Source organism: Tursiops truncatus, chromosome 9 (assembly GCF_011762595.2).
Source record: "Tursiops truncatus isolate mTurTru1 chromosome 9, mTurTru1.mat.Y, whole genome shotgun sequence".
NCBI classification, from domain to species: Eukaryota; Metazoa; Chordata; class Mammalia; order Artiodactyla; family Delphinidae; genus Tursiops; species Tursiops truncatus.
Genome location: NC_047042.1, coordinates 103782775 through 103800334, shown reverse-complemented (window position 1 = coordinate 103800334; position 17560 = coordinate 103782775). Strand labels below are relative to the sequence as shown.

At 47.1% G+C, this 17560-nt stretch overlaps 1 long non-coding RNA gene across 6 annotated transcripts in view; it reads right to left on the bottom strand.

Moving 5' to 3' along the window:
- The window catches only part of LOC117313645 (uncharacterized), a 33446-nt gene that overhangs the window by 14142 nt on the left and 1744 nt on the right, over positions 1 to 17560 (bottom strand). For all 6 annotated transcript variants that reach the window (XR_012334166.1, XR_012334163.1, XR_012334165.1 and 3 more), the window contains exons 2-3: positions 16061 to 16206; positions 4254 to 4387 (exon numbers count right to left, since the gene is read on the bottom strand). This is a non-coding gene — a long non-coding RNA (uncharacterized lncRNA). The remainder of the gene's footprint in view (positions 1 to 4253; positions 4388 to 16060; positions 16207 to 17560) is intronic.

The following is a 17560-nucleotide window of genomic DNA, read 5'->3' as shown; positions in this document are numbered from 1 at the left end:
ATTGGAATAAAGTGAATAATGGAGGCGATGCTCCACGTAAAGCAGAAAATCACAGACCACTTTCAATGCCAAATAAGACCTTCTGGGTGTGTGTGCTAGAGAACGATGGCTTTTTATGTAATAGTCTTAAAATCGCGACAGCAAACACGGGCAGCCGTCGTGATCCAAGGCTCTGTCTCTGTAATCAGATGAGGAAATTCGTGCATCAGCAGGTTTGACTAATGTTGAACCAGAGGAAGGATAAGCAAGAGGGATTTTTCTGCACTCACCTTTGAATACTCACATTTTAAGTATGGTTCAACTGAGCATCGGGTCTTAGTGATATAGTGGGAATAATGCAAATTTCAACATGTTTTCCCCAAATTTGGTAACAGCTTTTGCCATGTGATTGCTCCAGCTCAGCTTCTTCCGATGAGCACTCAGGGACTGGCTGTGATGTCGTGGCCCATCTTCCCACCGGAGGTGAAGTGTGGAAACTGTACTTCCATTTAGGTTCCACTTTTCAACACCCTGGTCTTGGGTATTGAACAGTGTCACAATTTTTGTTGCAATCATCAAACGTGACTTTGAAAACTCATGAGGAAAAGGAAGCCTGTTGCGTTGACCCCTATATCTGCTTTTCTGTCCTTCCTTCTTCCTTCCTGATGCTCCAAGATTCCTTCTTTTGTCATTACCTTAATGTTTGAAGAACTTCCTTTAGCCATGCTTGAAGGGTAGGTCTGTTAGTGACAAATTCTTTTAGTTCTTTTATTTCTGAGAATGTCTTTACTTTCCCTTTATTCCTGAAGGATACTTTCACTGAGGCTATAGAATTCGTGGCTCACAAGTCATTTTTTCAGCACTGGACAAATGTCATGCCTTTTCCTCTGGCCTCTGGGGTTCCCAACGACAAATCTGTTGTCATTCGAACTGGTGCTCATCTATCAGAAGTTTGTCTTTCACGATTTTTTTTCTTTGTCTTTGGTTTCCCGAAGTTTAATTATGATGTGTCTTGGATGGATTTCCTTGGGTTTATCCTGCTTAGGATAAGCTCAGTTTCTTGAATCCGTAGGTTTATGCCTTTTACCAAATTTCACAATTTTTCAGCTATTATTTTGTGGAGTCGTCTTTCAGCTCTAGTATTTTCTCTTCTTCTGGGACTCTGACGTTGTGAGTGTGGGATCTCTTGCTATTGCCCCACAGGTCCCTGAAGCTCTGTGCATTTTTTTTTTCAGTCTATTCTCTCTGTTATTGAGATTGTGTAGATTCTGCTGATCTGTCCTCAAGGTCACTGATCCTAGCCCTTGCCATCCCCGCTCCACTCCTGAGTGTGTCCTGTGAGTTTTCTATTTTGGTTGTTGTAATTTTCAGTTCTATAATTTTTTTTTAATAATGTCTATTTCTCTGCTGAGGTTTCTACTTTTTTGTTTTCAGAGAATTTGTAATTACTCACTGATGCATTTTTGTTCACAGCTACTTTAAAACCCTGTCTGATGATTCCAACATCTGATCTGGTCTTGGTGTTGATATTGGTTGATCGTCTTTTCCCACTCTCGTTGTGATACTCCTAGTTCTTGGAATGACATGCAATTTTCGATTGTATCCTGGACGTTGCAGCTATTATATCAGGAGACTCAGTGCAGTTTGGATCTTTTATTTCAGCAGGTGGTCACCCCATTTAAGTTTAGCATACAGTTCTTGGCCTGCTTCCTTGGGCTGTGGTTCTAATGGCAGTTTTAGTGCTTGGAGTGTTCAGTCTCCTTGTTTTCTGGTGCTGGTGGGGCTCCCCCTGGTCCCTGCTGGTGCCACCTAAGTGGGTGGGGGCATCTTCCCCAGGCCAGACCACCTGATGCCTTCCAGCAGGGAGAGTTCCCAGCCCCAGAGCCTGGAGTGTTTCCTGGGCCAGATGGTGGGTTCCTCCCCTGGAGTCCCTGGTCGTCCAGTTTTTCTAGGTGAGGGAGGGCCACTTTTGGTCAGTCCTCTGCTGATGCTGCTGGGTCACCTGGTCTTGTCAGTGGGCAGAACTCCTACTGGACCTGGAGGAGGGATGAGCCTACCTGCCCCGCCTTCTGTTCAGGGCTGTGGGTCAGGAGATGCCCGGCCTGTTCCCCTGTGATGCTGGTCGGGGGTTGTGTGATGCCCCCTGCCCTGGTACCCCTCCAGCCTGGGCCCCTAACCGATCCACTTTTCTCTTCCCACCTTTCAGAGTTCTCCTTTGCGTCTTTCTAGACCTAATCTGCTCTTTATCTAAAAGATCATATTTTAATTCTCAATACAGGATTTATCAATCATTACCTGTTACTTAATTAAGTTATTAATTATAATTATCAATTACATTTGTCTCTCTCCTAAATTATAAGCATAGGACAGCTGAGGGCTGTAAGTACTGTTCTGTATTTATGTGAGTATGTACTTATCAACTTTATTTATGCAAATTTTCTCAGTGCCTAGAATAGTGCTGAGCACAGAGAAAGTTAATACTGGTGAACTGAATGGATGAAACTAAAAAGAAAGAGAAGAGGGTGATTGTAGAAGTCTTCTTCACCCCCAGACAAGATATCAGGTCACCCTGCTTAGAACACAAAGGATGGACAACAATTTCCTAGTATAGATCAGGCACGTGCAAACGTGGCCCACAGTGCAAGCTTGATTCTCCTCCTTGGCAAGCATTCATGGATGGAAGAATGTCAGTGTGACTCTGTAAACACCCTGAGGGAAGAGTGAGGGCATGGTATGTATGTCTGGGGAAGCACTGAAGGGGGCTCTGGCTGGGCTGTTGCCATGTTCACACTGCCCGCTACGCTCACACTGACCACTGGCATCATCTCACTGGACCCTCATCACCCATCTCTGCAAAGCAGAAAGAAGCTCTTTGCCATGTCCCTGGGGCCCCCTAGAGAGAACCGGTTCCTGTCTCCGCCCCTCGGCTGTTACCTGTCTCCGCCCCTCGGCTGTTACCTGTCTCCGCCCCTCGGCTGTTACCTGTCTCTGCCCCTCGGCTGTTACCGACCAGCAGTGTAGCTGTGAGAGCTGCCAATCTAATCACATCCCACTCTCTTTGTAGGAAGAGGAAAACCATGTTGATACCCACTGCCAGCAAGAGTCCTCCCCTCCTTTGGCAGGTCCTGGAACAATACTGGGTTCCTGCGTTAGTCTGTCGGCCTAACACAAACCTATTTATTTTTGCTAATGAGACAGATGTAGAAGGTTGGGATTTTTACAGTGTTAGGCATTATGCTCTATTAGCCAACCAATCTAATTATTTACAGGGATCAAGGATATTCACCACCGCCGCCCCAGTCTACTATTTATTATTGTAATATGTCTGAAAGGAGTTAACCATATTTGAGTTTAATTAGAAGAGAACGTCCATGATTTCAGAATAAAGTTTATCCTTGCAAGTTTTGAAAATTAATCGATTTATTCCTACTTGGATTTCTAATGCTTCTGGAGCAATCTTTCACAAAAAGAATAATGGTTTCTTTTCAATGACCTAACTATAAGAAGGTGACTAAAAGTGTCTTTCAAAAATAATCCCTCAGTTAATGTTACATGTCTATTTGCATGCTTTTTCTTGTAATTGTTATTCAAATAACAGACTAAATTCCACTCCCAGACACTGGCCAGGAGCTAAGCAAGACAGACATCATTGTGAGAAGCGCTGAGCGGACAGCCTTGGGCGCAGACAGCCTTGGAGGGGAAGTCAGAGCATCCGCCAGCTTCTACGTTTGTGTGAATGAAGGCTGATGACTCAGGGGCGTAGATAGGAGAACTGGTCCCTGAGATACATTATAGAATCCCAGCCCCTGAGATCTTCAGGAACACACACACACAAACACACACACACACAGCCCCCCCCCCCCCCACACACACATGAAGACAGGAGGCTGGGTAAGCGTGAGTTCTCAGCCTTTCATTTTCAAAACCACCAAACAAACAAATCAAAACCCAGACTTTAATGATCAAGTCATAGGACAGAAAGTGAAGAGAAGAGCAACTATCCAGGGAATGCGGACAGTGTGACAGTGTATCATTCAGCCCAAACGCTAACTCCATCCTCAACTCAGACAAAATTATTTTTCTGCATTGCAACCATCGCCCTATAGTCTAAAACAATATAATGTAATAATATGATATGATATATAGTATGAGCAACATAACGCAACACAGCACGGCACAACTGTAATATAACACAGTGTAATATAAGGTAATGTGAAGTAACACAACATAGCGTGATATACTATAGCATCTTTAACTGTATCTCTGCTACTTACGTGGGTCCTTTCCAAATCCCTCCTGGACAGACTGAGCCCAGGCAGCTGAGGCACACGGACGCTGAGGCCCCCAGCACACCTGCAGAGAAATCCAAACTCTGAGGTGCCAACTGATGTCTTTCACAGAGACTTTACTTTGGAAAAATGAAAACAACAAAAACAACATTAGACTGGGTAATAGAGCCATACCATTTTGATCATGTGAGTAATAAACATTAGAGGTAGGCCGAAACAGGTTTACAAAAATATCTTTTCAAATCAGCAGTTTTTGCTGTGCCCACACTAAGCATTTATCAAGATAGCCAATGAATATAAAAACACGTACATCTCTTTAGAATACCAAAACATGTGTTGGGAGCATCTGCATCATAAATTGTGGGATGAACGGTTTCTGCATGCTGGCCTGACATAATTCACGCACGTTATTCCCTGCCCTAAGAGCGCTCTTTTGCACTGTGCATTATAGGATTGTCAGGCTTGATTTACATGAAGGGGGATTTCTGCAGGGAGCATTATTGATGGCAAATGGAAAATTCACCAGAAACTGGAAATCAGAAGTACTCCTGAAAAACCCCCTTTTCACTTGAAAGGGCTATAAATCTAAAAATTATCTTGAATTCGCAAGTAATCCTTTTATGTAATAAGTTGATAGCAAATATATTACCGAAGAGACACATAATTACCTTAAAATCTACCACAGTTAGAAATGTATTGGAACTCTTAAAATATAATTTAATTTTATAATAGTAAAAATTACAACAAATATTTTTACTATTCATTTTTTCCTTTGAGTTTCACCTTTTATTTTTCAAATATATAAAGACAAAGTAGGACTATATATAAACTAACATCCCAGAATGTCCCAGGGAGCTCCAAAATTTCTAAATATATTAAAGGCTGATTTTTATTTATTTAGGCTGCGTTGGGTCTTCATTGCTGCGCATGGGCTTTCTCTAGTTGTGGTGAGTGGGAGCTAGTCTTTGTTGTAGTACGCGGGCTTCTCATTGCAGTGGCTTCTCTTGTTGCAGAGCACGGGCTCTAGGCGCGCAGGCTTCAGTAGTTGCAGCCCGTGGGCTCAGTAGTTGTGGCGCCTGGGCTTAGTTGCTCCGCAGCATGTGGGATCTTCCCAGACCAGGGATCGAACCTGTGTACCCTGCATTGGCAGGTGGATTCTTAACCACTGCATCACCAGGGAAGTCCTAAAGGCTAATTTTGATGAACAAGAGAAAGGGAAATTTTATCATCCCTTTCAGTACACGGAACCAGCAGCCCCAGAACTCTTCAGCCTGGCAGACATCATTTCTACGGCATCATCTCCCTTAAACACGATCTTCTGTGAACAGAAGGGAATGGTCGGGAGCTAGAGTATCTAGACCCAGGGTTTTCTAGCTGCATATTAGAATTTTAATTCGGCTAGCTCAAGGGGCATTTCATATCTCTATCTCCATCTCTATCCCCACCTGCATCTCCTTCTCCTTCTCCATCTCTATCTCCATCTCCATCCCCAACTCCAACCCCATCTGCATCTCCTTCTCCATCTCTGTCCCCATCCGCATCTCCATCCCCACCTCCTTCTCCATCCCCATCTCCATCTGCATCTCCTTCTCATTTCCATCTGCATCTCCTTCTCCATTTCCATTTCCATCTGCAGCTCCATCCCCACCTGCATGTCCTTCTCCATCTCCATCTCTATGTCTCTCTATAACTATATATCTACCTCTACATCCATAACCACCACCACATCTATATTCACATCCATAGCAAAACCGTAACTACATCTCTACCCATATCTGTAGCTATGATTGTTCTACATCTGCATCTGTCCACACTGTATCTCTATCCCTATCTATAACTCATCCCTTCTCCTGGGATGGCTCCGTAGAGCGGGAGAGAGAGCTTTGGACTTGGAACAGAGATCTGAAGGTTGGAATTGCCTCTGTGGTTTACTAACTGCAAGCCTGGGTATGTTATTTTACCTCATTATATTTCAGTTTCCTCATCTGTTAAAAAGGGATGACAACCCTAGTTTGTCTTGTTGGGTTATTGTGAATTTAAATAATGGATAACATGTGCTTTGTGGGCTACAAAATACCCATAAAAGTAAAACATTATTAGTGATAAAATTTTTGGGTTCAGTTTGGGAAGTACTAATAAATTAGGATAGATTCTCATTTTAAGGCCCATTCTGCAGTGAACAACCATAGTTTATTATGCTTTTCTCACATTGGGGGAATCTATGAGGTGGAAAGGAGGAACCAGGAGCCAGACCGTGGAGCATTCTCCTCTCTCAGCCTGTTTCTTCTTCTGTAACATTGTCAGTTGATTCCACTAAAAGACATTGCCCTAAGGTCCGGGCTAAGTCCATGGTAAAGGAAAAATTCAGTGTAAAGATAAGTAGGATAAATAGCATCACCTTTGGTGCAAAATATGCCAGTCCTGTGATTTGTGATGGGCTCCTATGCTCAACACCTGGGACCCCGGCATGGAGAGAGACTGGTGGCTCTGAGGGCCCAGCGGCAGGAAGAACCAATCAGAGGAGCCCCGTGGGGACCTGGGAGAGTGTGCAGCCACCGGCGCGCTTTCAGGTGTGTTTCATGTGCCACTGCTGCCCCCTAGCCCTGCCCGGCCTCCTCCTCAGAACTCCCCTTCCCGAGCAGGACAAACAGCGAGGGGGGTGGGGCGGGGTGGGGCTCAAGCCTCCAGCCAAGGCGCCAGCCTTGGTCGGGGAGAGGGACCCCAACTGCTGCTAACGTTCTGTGACACTCAAGCCCAGGCACACATGGCTCCCATCAGACCAACATCAGGTTAATGAAGTGTTTTCCGAAGCAACGCTTTCCTTGACGCAGAGACAAACAGGCGCCTCTGCGAGCCTGTTCCCGGCTGTGACCTCCGGGTCATCGTTGACAGCAAGCCTTTCCAAAGAAGCTCTGTGAGAACAGTGTCAGGTGCGGGAGAGGGAAATTGCAGGCGTGGGCCCTGCCCTTAGAGAACTGACACTAAGGGAGACAAATACACAAAAAGACAACAATGACAGTGAGAAATTCTACTGCAACGCACGACACAATAAAACACGATGCAACACGAGGGTCTCAGGCTGTTTTTTAATTTTTTTTAATCTTTAAAAAAATTTTTTATTTTTTTAGTTTTTTGGCCGCGGCATGTGGGATCTTAGTTCCCTGGCCAGGGATGGAACCCTTGTCCCCTGCATTGGAAGTGTGGAGTCTTAACCACTGGACCGCCGGGGAGGTCCCTTTCAGGCTGTTGTGTGTGTGTGTCTGTGTGTGTGTGTCTGTGCGTCAATGTTTTACAGTCATAGAAACCCCCCCAGAAGGTAAACACTTTGGAAATTAGCAAGTGCTGCTGACATTGGAGTAATTTTCCTGTCCTCCCAGATCAGTTTCTCACCACCTGACAGGCCCCACCTACAACCGGTGCGCTTCCAGTCTGCTCTCTCAAGTGGACCTTTACGGCCTAATGCTTTGCTAATAAACTCACACCTGAGCACAGAGTGGAGGCATGTCGGGGCGTCCCATTGGCATTTTACACCTTGCTTTTAAAGTTTATGTCCTGGAGATTATGGGGCTGACTTCCTGGATAGAGTGATTTTATGACACTCACTTGAAAATTGGTTTGAAAGTGCTGTAAAAGAGGAACATTAGTAGCAGGATGTTTAGCAATGCCGCTGCCTGGGAGCCCATAAAGGTGACCAAGATATTTCTGCCAAGCTTTACAAGCTACACAGATCAGCCCTTCCAGCTCCTTGAGTAACGGTTGGTAGAGGGCCCGCCTGGTGCCGGTGAGGTTACAGCCAACCGCTTGGAGCTGGCTCTTCAAGGAGACATCTACCGTGACAGTGAACCTGGGCTGTGTAGAAAGGCTGCCTCCTCGGGCGTGATCTGCCCTGGGGCAGACAAGCCTGGAGAGAGGGAGGGGTCTTAGAGAAACTTCACATATTGCTGGCCCCCGTGTGTGGCTTGCCACCCCAGAGCCAAGAGCTGATAGAAAGATGTCAGTTCACTTAGATACAGACGAAGATATTCCTTGTTTTGGACAGGAAGACTCAAATGTTGTAAAAAATGTCCGTTCTCCCATAACTCAATTCCAACTGAAGACCAAGAGTATTTGGGGGGTTCGGAGGTAATAACAAATGATATCAAAGTTGATCTGGAAAAACAAACATTTGAGAGTAACCAGGAAAGCATAAAGTGGGGACAAGAGGACACTCTCAATGGACTCACCCCTGAACCCAGCCCTTTGCACCTGCACCTGCTCACTTCTGGGTCTGGGCTCTCAGGGGTTAAATCTCAGCGGTGAGGGGAGAGTCTAGCTCCCAGGCTGCTGATGTCACTTGTCCTCAGGGGGCCTGTTCCAGGGCTCGGAGCCGGCGGCCCCTGGGGGGGCCTGGATGAGGTCTGCGTTCTCCTGGTGAATTCCCTGACGTGCTACAGGCACTGTCTCCCCACCCAGGCTTGGTGGCAAGTGGGGACTCAGGATGCAACCCACCCCCCTTCCAGGTAGCTCTGGCTCTGTCCCCGCCCGGTCCCCCTTAGAACCCTTTGCTGGGAGGGGGCCTGGGCATGAAGTAGCCTTTTCCAAAAGCATCTGGGCTGCTTTGACCTTCTGGAAACTCCCAAGTGGGAGGTGGGTGATCGCCTCCAAGATCTGTACACGTGTGCTAATAAATATGTACAAGGATCTATGCACGACATCATTTACATAGGAATACAAAACAAAAAAACCTGTAAACAATCTGAATGTCTATCCACATGCAACTGGTTAAATACATGCAATAAGGACTAGTTAATCAATGGATGACTAAGTGGTGAGAAGAATGGAATAGATCTGTACATGTAAGATAGCCAAGATACACTGTTAAATAAAAACATCAAGTAGCAAAATAGATCTCAACTGTGTAATTAAAAGACACATTTATGAGCAGAAAAATCTGGAGGAATGGCTAGAAACCTTTACCCCAGCGGGTGCACCCACAGAACGGGCCTGAGGGCCAGCGGAGAAGGACTACCTTCCCAAGTATGGCTTCCTCATGTTTCCATCTTTTTCCTCTTCAGAAAGTGCAATTTAAAAGCTAGCGTAGAAGGTGCTGAAAGTTCAGCATCCAGTTCCCAAAGCTCTCAGTGCCCCCTCCTCGGGCACTTTATGAACTGGTTGTCCGGTCGGAACATCCCCCAACCAGGCAGCTTCCTCGCCATGACCTGTGCCAAGGCCGGAGCACGACCTGCACAGCCAGAACCGCACGTGGGGGCCTGCTCCTGTCCTTGGTCGGCAGACGTTTAACGGGGCTGGAGTTGCTCACGCCATTAGGCTTTCATAACAAGGCGGAGTCTGCGGTGCGCCCGAGGTCGCATCCTGTCCTCTCCTTGGGCCTCTGTGCGCCCGTCTCCCTCCTGGATCGCCTGCCACGTGCGCCCACGTGTTCTTCCTGCTTCACTTCCTGCCATTCAGCCGGGGTCCTGGGTGGGAAACGAGGCTTCCTCTCAGTCAGAGATAAGGTGTTTCTGTGTCTACACTGCCTGGGCGGGGGAAGGAACTTTAAAGATGTCTGTGCAAGTCTCTTATCTTGGAATTCCTGGGGTCCTGCTTTCCCGTGGCTGTCAGATGGTTATTGTGTACAGGGTAGGGGGCCCGAGGGTACACACTAAACTAAGCCAACAGCACACTGGGTGAAGAAGGCCAAATCCTGAATACACAGGAATTATTCATGCCTCTTCTCTCCTTTCTCCTACTAGCAGCCGCTTGATCATCTCTTTATTTATACTTCAAGGAGAGTTAGCCGGGGATGGTGAAATTCACACGATTACCCTAAGACAAAATCTTGTTAAAATGAGAAACTGACACCAAAGGCTGAAGAGGAAGTGGAGGAGGATGCTGCTGTTTTTAGCTGCGGATTTAAATTCCCATGTTTCCCTGTAATTTCCCGCCAGCTAATTACAGGTCCACATCCCTTCGTTTCCTCTGATTCGTCCTCAACTCTCAACTCCTATGGACACTACAGCCACACAATTTCTGGGCAAATTAAAGCTCTTTCATGCATTTAAAGCATCCTTTCAGTCTTTAATCTCCTGTGTAAAAGTTACAAGTTTGCTATGCATTTCTTAGAAACTTGTATTTCATAAACATCGATATATAACCCAATGTGTAAATGTCACACAAGCCTTGCTTAGATTCTGGCTTTTCAAATACTGGTGTGAGGATGATAGCTAACTTTTACTGTGTCCTTGCACTTTACGGATGTGTCACTTAATTAGAATAACCGTATCAGGCAAGCATCTTTATTTCCATTTACAGATGAGAGAAAAGGCACAGCAGGTAAGTGACCTGTCCATGGTCCTGAAACCTAGACGTGGTGGAGCTGACATTCTAACCCAGGACTCTGAGATTGGAGACCACATTCCTAACCACTCTCCCATCTAATTACCAAACTCTCAGTTCATCTGACGATGTTCACAAGAGGTCAGGCCAAGCATCCAAGGCACTGCGCTGCTGAGCTGGGCCAGGGACCACGGGGCAGCGTGGGTGGTCAGAAGCAGAGGCCTGGTGCCTGCGCTTTGGCTGGAGCCTAGTGCTGCTTAGAGGTCACATGTGTTTCCCCCAGCCACTCCTGCACGACCCCACCTTTTCTCTCCCAGTACCTCAAACACTACTCCGCACTCTTCCCTCTGGTGGCTGACCTTGCCGTTTATTTCCCTGAGAGAAGAGTGGCAATTGGAATAGACTTTCACGTGCTCCCTGTACAGAGCTGTGTCCCCCTAACTTCACATGTTGAACTCCTAATCACCAGTATTTCAGAATGTGACTGCATTTGGAGATGGGTTTTCAAAGAGGTGATTAAGTTAAATGAGGTCGTATGGATGGGCCTTGATCCAATGTGACCAGTGTCCTTATAAGAAGAGATCGGGACACAGACACACATAGAGGGACGGCCGTATGAGGACACGGGGAGAAGACAGCCATCTACGTGTCAAGGAGACAGGCCTCAGGAGCAATGACCCTGTCCACACTTTGATCTCAGACTTCCAGCCTCCAGAATTGTGAGAAGATAAATTTCTGTTGCTTAAGCTGTCCAGTCCGGGGTACTCTGTTACGGTGGCCCCAGGAAATGAACAGACACAGACCAGCACCTCTATCCCCTCCCTGAACCTGGACCCATGCATGCTACCCCTCCTGCACTAGGGAATAATGGCTTTATTCTGCCCCTTTAAAACACCAAAAAATATACGAACTGCCAGTGTTTCATCAGCGCGGAGTAATGGACGTTTCTAAACTTTGATTTACTTTCACAGATTTAGAATTGCTTTCTTGAGAAAAATCCTGTTTCCCCTTCAGGAGCCCCCTGGGTCCAGCTCTGCAGACACTTGGGATGACCTCCAGCAGGCAAGAGTCTCGCTCAGTTTCCATGAAATGATGCCAACTCTGATCATCTGTTGTTTGACTTCAGCCCATAATAAGGAAAATCTTCATTTTAGGCTCTTTCTAAAATCTTTGCTGGCTCCGCTGGTATGCTGTATCTAATAACCAGCTCTACAAGGGGGAGGGAAAGGGCCCTGGCTTGCAGTATTTGCTGATTTCCACGGTCGAAATGCTCCCAGCACGGCCAACCTCGGCTACCAATGTGAGGTCACTGAGCAAGGAGCAGCACGTCGTTGTAAAGGACACGTAAGCAGACTCAAGGAAAGTATAATAAAATAATTAGGACACGATGGATTTTCAGTACTTTTTACCTTTAAAAAATATAGTTTAATTAAGTGTAAGTTTATGTAATTTAGTTTTAAACAGTGTTGTGTTTAACGACTGGCTTTGCAGAATTCCTGAAAATTAACAACTTGCGTTCACAAGCCAGTGCCAGGGGTCTCCGGCACATCACTGGGTGGGCATCACTTACCAAAATTCTAAAGCCCATTTGTTTCTTTAGAGTGTAGATTTTATACTTGGATTATGCTGGGTCATTAGAGAACTTTGTATTTGGACCATATAATTCCTTTTGATTGAACAATACTCGAAGCCCCTTCCTACGTCAAGGGAATCCCCCATTCTATGAAGCAGGGAGTCTACGCCATGAAAGAAGTGGAAAATAGCACTCACTTCCTTTGCAGCTCAGGTGTGTGCTCATGACCCGGGCTCTGCCAATGGGCCACATCCAGGGTCCAGACAGGAGAAGTCTTAGAAGTGACCAGCGTCAGATAAGCCGTGGGTGGGCTGTGTGTCTACACTCAGAAATGGCGCACTGGTGCCTTCAAGGGACCAGCTCTTGACTGGGGCATCTTTCCTTAAAGTTTGGTTCTCTGGTCCTCCTGGAGATTTTGCAAAGTATCTGGTATTCTTTCTCTTCCTTTTTAAAGAATAAACTTTCGGGGCTTCCCTGGTGGCGCAGTGGTTAAGAATCCGCCTGCCAATGCAGGGGACACGGGTTCGTGCCCCGGTCCGGGAAGATCCCACATGCCACGGAGCAACTAAGCCCGTGTGCCACAACTTCTGAGCTCGTGTGCCGCAACTACTGAAGCCCGCACGCCTAGAGCCCGTGCGCTGCAACAAGAGAAGCCTCTGCAATAAGAAGCCCGTGCACTGCAACGAAGAGTAGCCCCTGCTCACCGCAACTAGAGAAAGCCCACGCACAGCAACAAAGACCCAACTCAGCCAAAAATAAATAAATAAATTTATAAAAAAAAAGACTAAACTTTAAATTTTTGATTTACAGAAAAGTTGCGAAGAGAATAAGAGTTCCTGTGTTCCCCGTACCCAGGCCCCCTCGCTGTCTTCCTCTTACTTACGGCACATTTATCACAACCAATGAACCAATGTTGATACATTATTATCCTTAGCCTCCTCTAGGGCCCGAGATGATTTTCCTAACATGCCTTGTTTTTGGTGACCTTGACAAGTACTGGTCTGGTATTTTGTAGAATGCTGTTCAATGTGAGTTTGTCTGACATTTTCCTCATGGTTGGACTGAGGGTGTGCGTTTTGGGAAGAAGGCCTCATGGGTGAAGGGCCGTTCTCATCAGCCCACATCAAAGGTGCACGCTGCCAACGTGACTCGCCTCTGATGGCGCTCACACTGACCCCCAGGTTTCTCCACCGCAGTTACTTTACTTTTCCTTCTCTCGTCTGTTCTTTGGGTGCAGGTCACTCAGTCTGGCGACACTCAGGGGCGCGGAGGTAAGCTCCACTTTTTTGTGGGGGAGAATTTACCTAAATTAATATTTGTTTATATCAGTATTGACTCATGAATATTTACTTTATACTTTAATTCTAACCCAATACTTTGCTATTTATTTTGATGTTCGAATTATTTTTGCTTTGGCCATTGGGAACTCTTTCAGGTTGGCGCCTGTGTCCCTCTGTCATACCCCATACCTTCATCGTTTTGCTTTTGATCACCTTTTTCTTTTTTTGCAGCACCGTGAGACTTGTGGGATGTTAGTTCCCTGACCAGGGATCAAACCCTGGGCCCTGGCAGTGAGAGCACTGAGTCCTAACCACTGGACCGCCAGGGAATTCCCTTGATCACTTTCCTATTTTCCGGCACTACGAGATGCTCCAGGCTCACCTTGTATATTTCTTGCCCCAGCCCTAGAAGCAGCCACCTCCCAAGGAACCTTGGCTCTTCCTTAGAGAATGGAATTAGAAACCATATTGTGTCTGCCTGCCTGTCTATCTATCTGTGTATCTGTCTCTCGTGTCTATCTCTCTGTGTCCCCTATTGCGCTCCTCCTCTGGGGAGCCCTGGCTACGACACCACTCCTGCAGACCCAGGGGCCGAGGGAGCCTGTACTTACTGGTCTATCTCTCTGTGTCCCCTATTGCGCTCCTCCTCTGGGGAGCCCTGGCTACGACACCACTCCTGCAGACCCAGGGGCCGAGGGAGCCTGTACTTACTGGTCTATCTCTCTGTGTCCCCTATTGCGCTCCTCCTCTGGAGAGCCCTGGCTACGACACCACTCCTGCAGACCCAGGGGCCGAGGGAGCCTGTACTTACTGGTCTATCTCTCTGTGTCCCCTATTGCGCTCCTCCTCTGGAGAGCCCTGGCTACGACACCACTCCTGCAGACCCAGGGGCTGAGGGAGCCTCTGTACTTACTGCTATGCTTGAGCACATGCTCAGGCACACAAATGAGGGCAGAACAATTTCGGGGGAAGGGGAGGTGATGGTTAGGGCAGAACGTCCAACAGAGGGACCGGGAGTTTTCCTCCGTGTCACCCACGATGAAGCCAGGTTGTGGTTTTATTGCGTGGCGAGGGGCAATAGTACTGTGGAAAGGACAGGAGTTAGTAAGTCAGGTGGATCTGGGTTCGAATGTGGACTATGTGAACCAGGTGAGGTCGCTTACCCTCTCCTCGGTGTCATCAATGGTACAATGGAGCCGACAATACCCACTTCACAGAGTTATTGTGATGGTTAAATTACATAATGCATGAGACCCCTGGAATGTACTGGTCATTCTACAAAAGCTAGTTCCCACCCCCCCCCCCATTCACACATTAAGTTCTTTATCTAAGAAAGGTTTACTGAGCTCCTAATACTTGCCAGGCACTGTGCTTGGTGTTGAAAATAGTGAACCAGACAAATTAGACTGGACAGAAAACAAACCCATGCAGAAATAATTTCAGTGGTCCTGTTTTGAGGAAAATGAAACAAGGTGAACTGAGCAAGCACCTGGGTTGGTCTCCAATGCCTCTCTGCGTTGATAACATTCATGCTGCGGTGGAAGTGACAAGGGGGCAGTTGTGACCCAGGGGAGGCGCATTCTGGGCTGAGCGGACAAAAGGGCACAGGCAGTGGGGCCGTGGTAGGAGGCTGAGGAGGTGGGCAGGGCAGGGTCCAGGGTCCCTGCAGGTTTCCATGGCAGGTTAGGGTTTGAGTCTAAGAGAGATGGGAAGCTGGGGGGGGGGGGAGGGAGAAGTCTGACTTCCGTGCTTATCCCTTGGGCTGGACTGGTGGAGGGCAGACGAGGGGCTGGGAAGAGGGGATGTGGGGAGATGGCTCAGGCCACTTGAGGGTGGTTCTGGCCAGGAGGTAGCAGTAGGGCTGAGAGAAGTGGCTGACCTGAGATGTGCTTTGGTGGGAGAGGCGACAATTCTTGGTGATGGGTGTGCTTTGGGGCGTGAGGGGCGGCGTGCAATTCAGGATGACACTCGGGTTTGGAGCTAAGCAACCGATGCCCGTTCTCTTCTTCCTCTGACCCATGAAAACTCCGGCCGAAACACAGGGTTGTGTGGAAAGTTTCCAAATTAACTTTGAAAACCATAAACAGAGTTTTGAAAGGACCTTAGGCATCAGTAACTGAAGCGAGGCCCAAAAGGCCACACCTGGCAGAGCTGGAACCTGGTTTCCAGAATCCTTGCTTGGTGTTGACTCCACTCTAAGATGCTCCCTTTAGCAAGGGGTCAAGCTGAGGCAGAGAACCCGCAGTTTAGGCTACCAGACAGTGGTGCCTCTTAAAACAATTCCTTTATTTCAATAGTGATAGACATAGTTTATGCAACATATACAATGCACAAACAACAATGCAACAAGGCGCTGGGACCCCTGGCCCCACCCCGCACATGTAAGAAACGAGTGTTATCGTTCCTCTTGCAGCCCTCTGAATGCCTCTGCCCAGTCTCTCCTCTGACCTTCCTTCTTAGAGGTTTATCACTGCTCTTCTCTATAATTCTACCATACGTTTGAATCCCTAAGTAATATCCTGTTTAGTTCTGCATGGCTTTGAACTTTATGTAAGTGGAATCATGCTTGTATGTATTCTTCTGTGACCTTTTTTTTTTTGCTCAGTGCTGTTGCACAGACTCACCCATATTGTTGCTTGCAGCTGTGGCTCGTGGATTTTTCACGCCAGGGTAGAACTCCAGTACGTGAACACATCACGATTTGTTTATGCTTTCCACTGTAGATGGACAGCTGGCTTGTTTCTAGACTTTTGCTTGTTTAACTCTCTTGCTGTGAGTATTTGGATAAAGGAAAAAAAGAAGCCCTTTAATAGAGGCTGGAAGGAATTCAGCTTACATCTGAACGTTGCTTGGCTTCGTTTTGTATGGGGCATAAAGACAAGAAAAAAATTGGTCTCTATGTCCTTATGTCTCAAAACTTTGATCTCATTGTAATCAAGAGAATCAAAGCAAGGCCCAGTGGAATGAAGGAAACCATCCTGAATTTTGGCAGGTTCAAAGACACGTCGTGATAGTGAAACTGGAGTACTTAGTAACAAGCAGCATTCTCATTTGTGGGCACATAAGTCGTAATGTTGCCCACACGGGCAATGTCCATACAATTACCTACCTTGGTATAGAAATCTGAAGACTTACTGAAGTTTGAAGAAGTTTTGGGGGAATTTCTCAGGGCAACCAATCTATTGACCAATAAATACTCGTAAACTGTCTCCTTTGGGCAAAGCATTCTAATAGGTATTGCAGGAAATACATGGAGGTTTACATGATGCAGGAAGAGATACTCCAGACCTTAAAGAGCTTGTACTCTGACTGTGGATAGACACACACACATGAAACGCTGAGGTAAAACATAAGGTCGTGTGTGCCAGGTGTCAGGTGGATGGCTGTACGTCCTCTGTTTTCCTCCTGTAAGCGCCCCCAGAGCGGGGACTGAAGCAGTATTCTTTCCATGGTGTGTTCATGGTTTTGAACGAATGAGTGAATGAAGAGACTGGAATTGCCGGTAAAGACTTTTTGGAGAAGGAAGGTCTTGGTGTGGACAGTAAAGAGTGGTAGCACGGAATCTGAAGAGGAGGAAAGAGTATGGAAGGGGTAAAAGTTCCGGGCCTTGGCAATGGGAAGGCCCAGGGGATTGGAGAGAGGAGGAAGCCAGTCTGCAGGAAAGGGTTCTTTAGAGAGAGACGTGGGAACAGCTGGAAGGGCAGGGCGGGGCCCCAAAGTCAAGGTCTTGAATGCCAGTTCCGGAGTCTGATTTTTTCTACAGGTAATGAGAATACTGCATTGCAGTGCTTTCAGCAGAGGGGAAGAACTGTGTTTTGGGGGAATTCACGTTTTAGGGGGATGCAGAAAAGAGGGTGTCAGCTGGGGTGACAGAGATTAACTGGGACACCCCTTACCAGCTTGGGTGGGACGATTTTACACAATGGCAGTTGGAGGGTGCCCAGGGGTCGTGAGAAGGGGCAAGCCCTAACGCACAAGCACTTCTCAACAGCTTCGTATTTTCTAATGTCCCTTTGGCCAAAGCAAGTCACACGTCCAGGCCCAGATTCAAGGGTGGAAAATAGGCTCCACTCCTTGCTGCGAGGAGGGGCAAAGCCACAAGGCAAAGGGGTGAGTGTACAGGG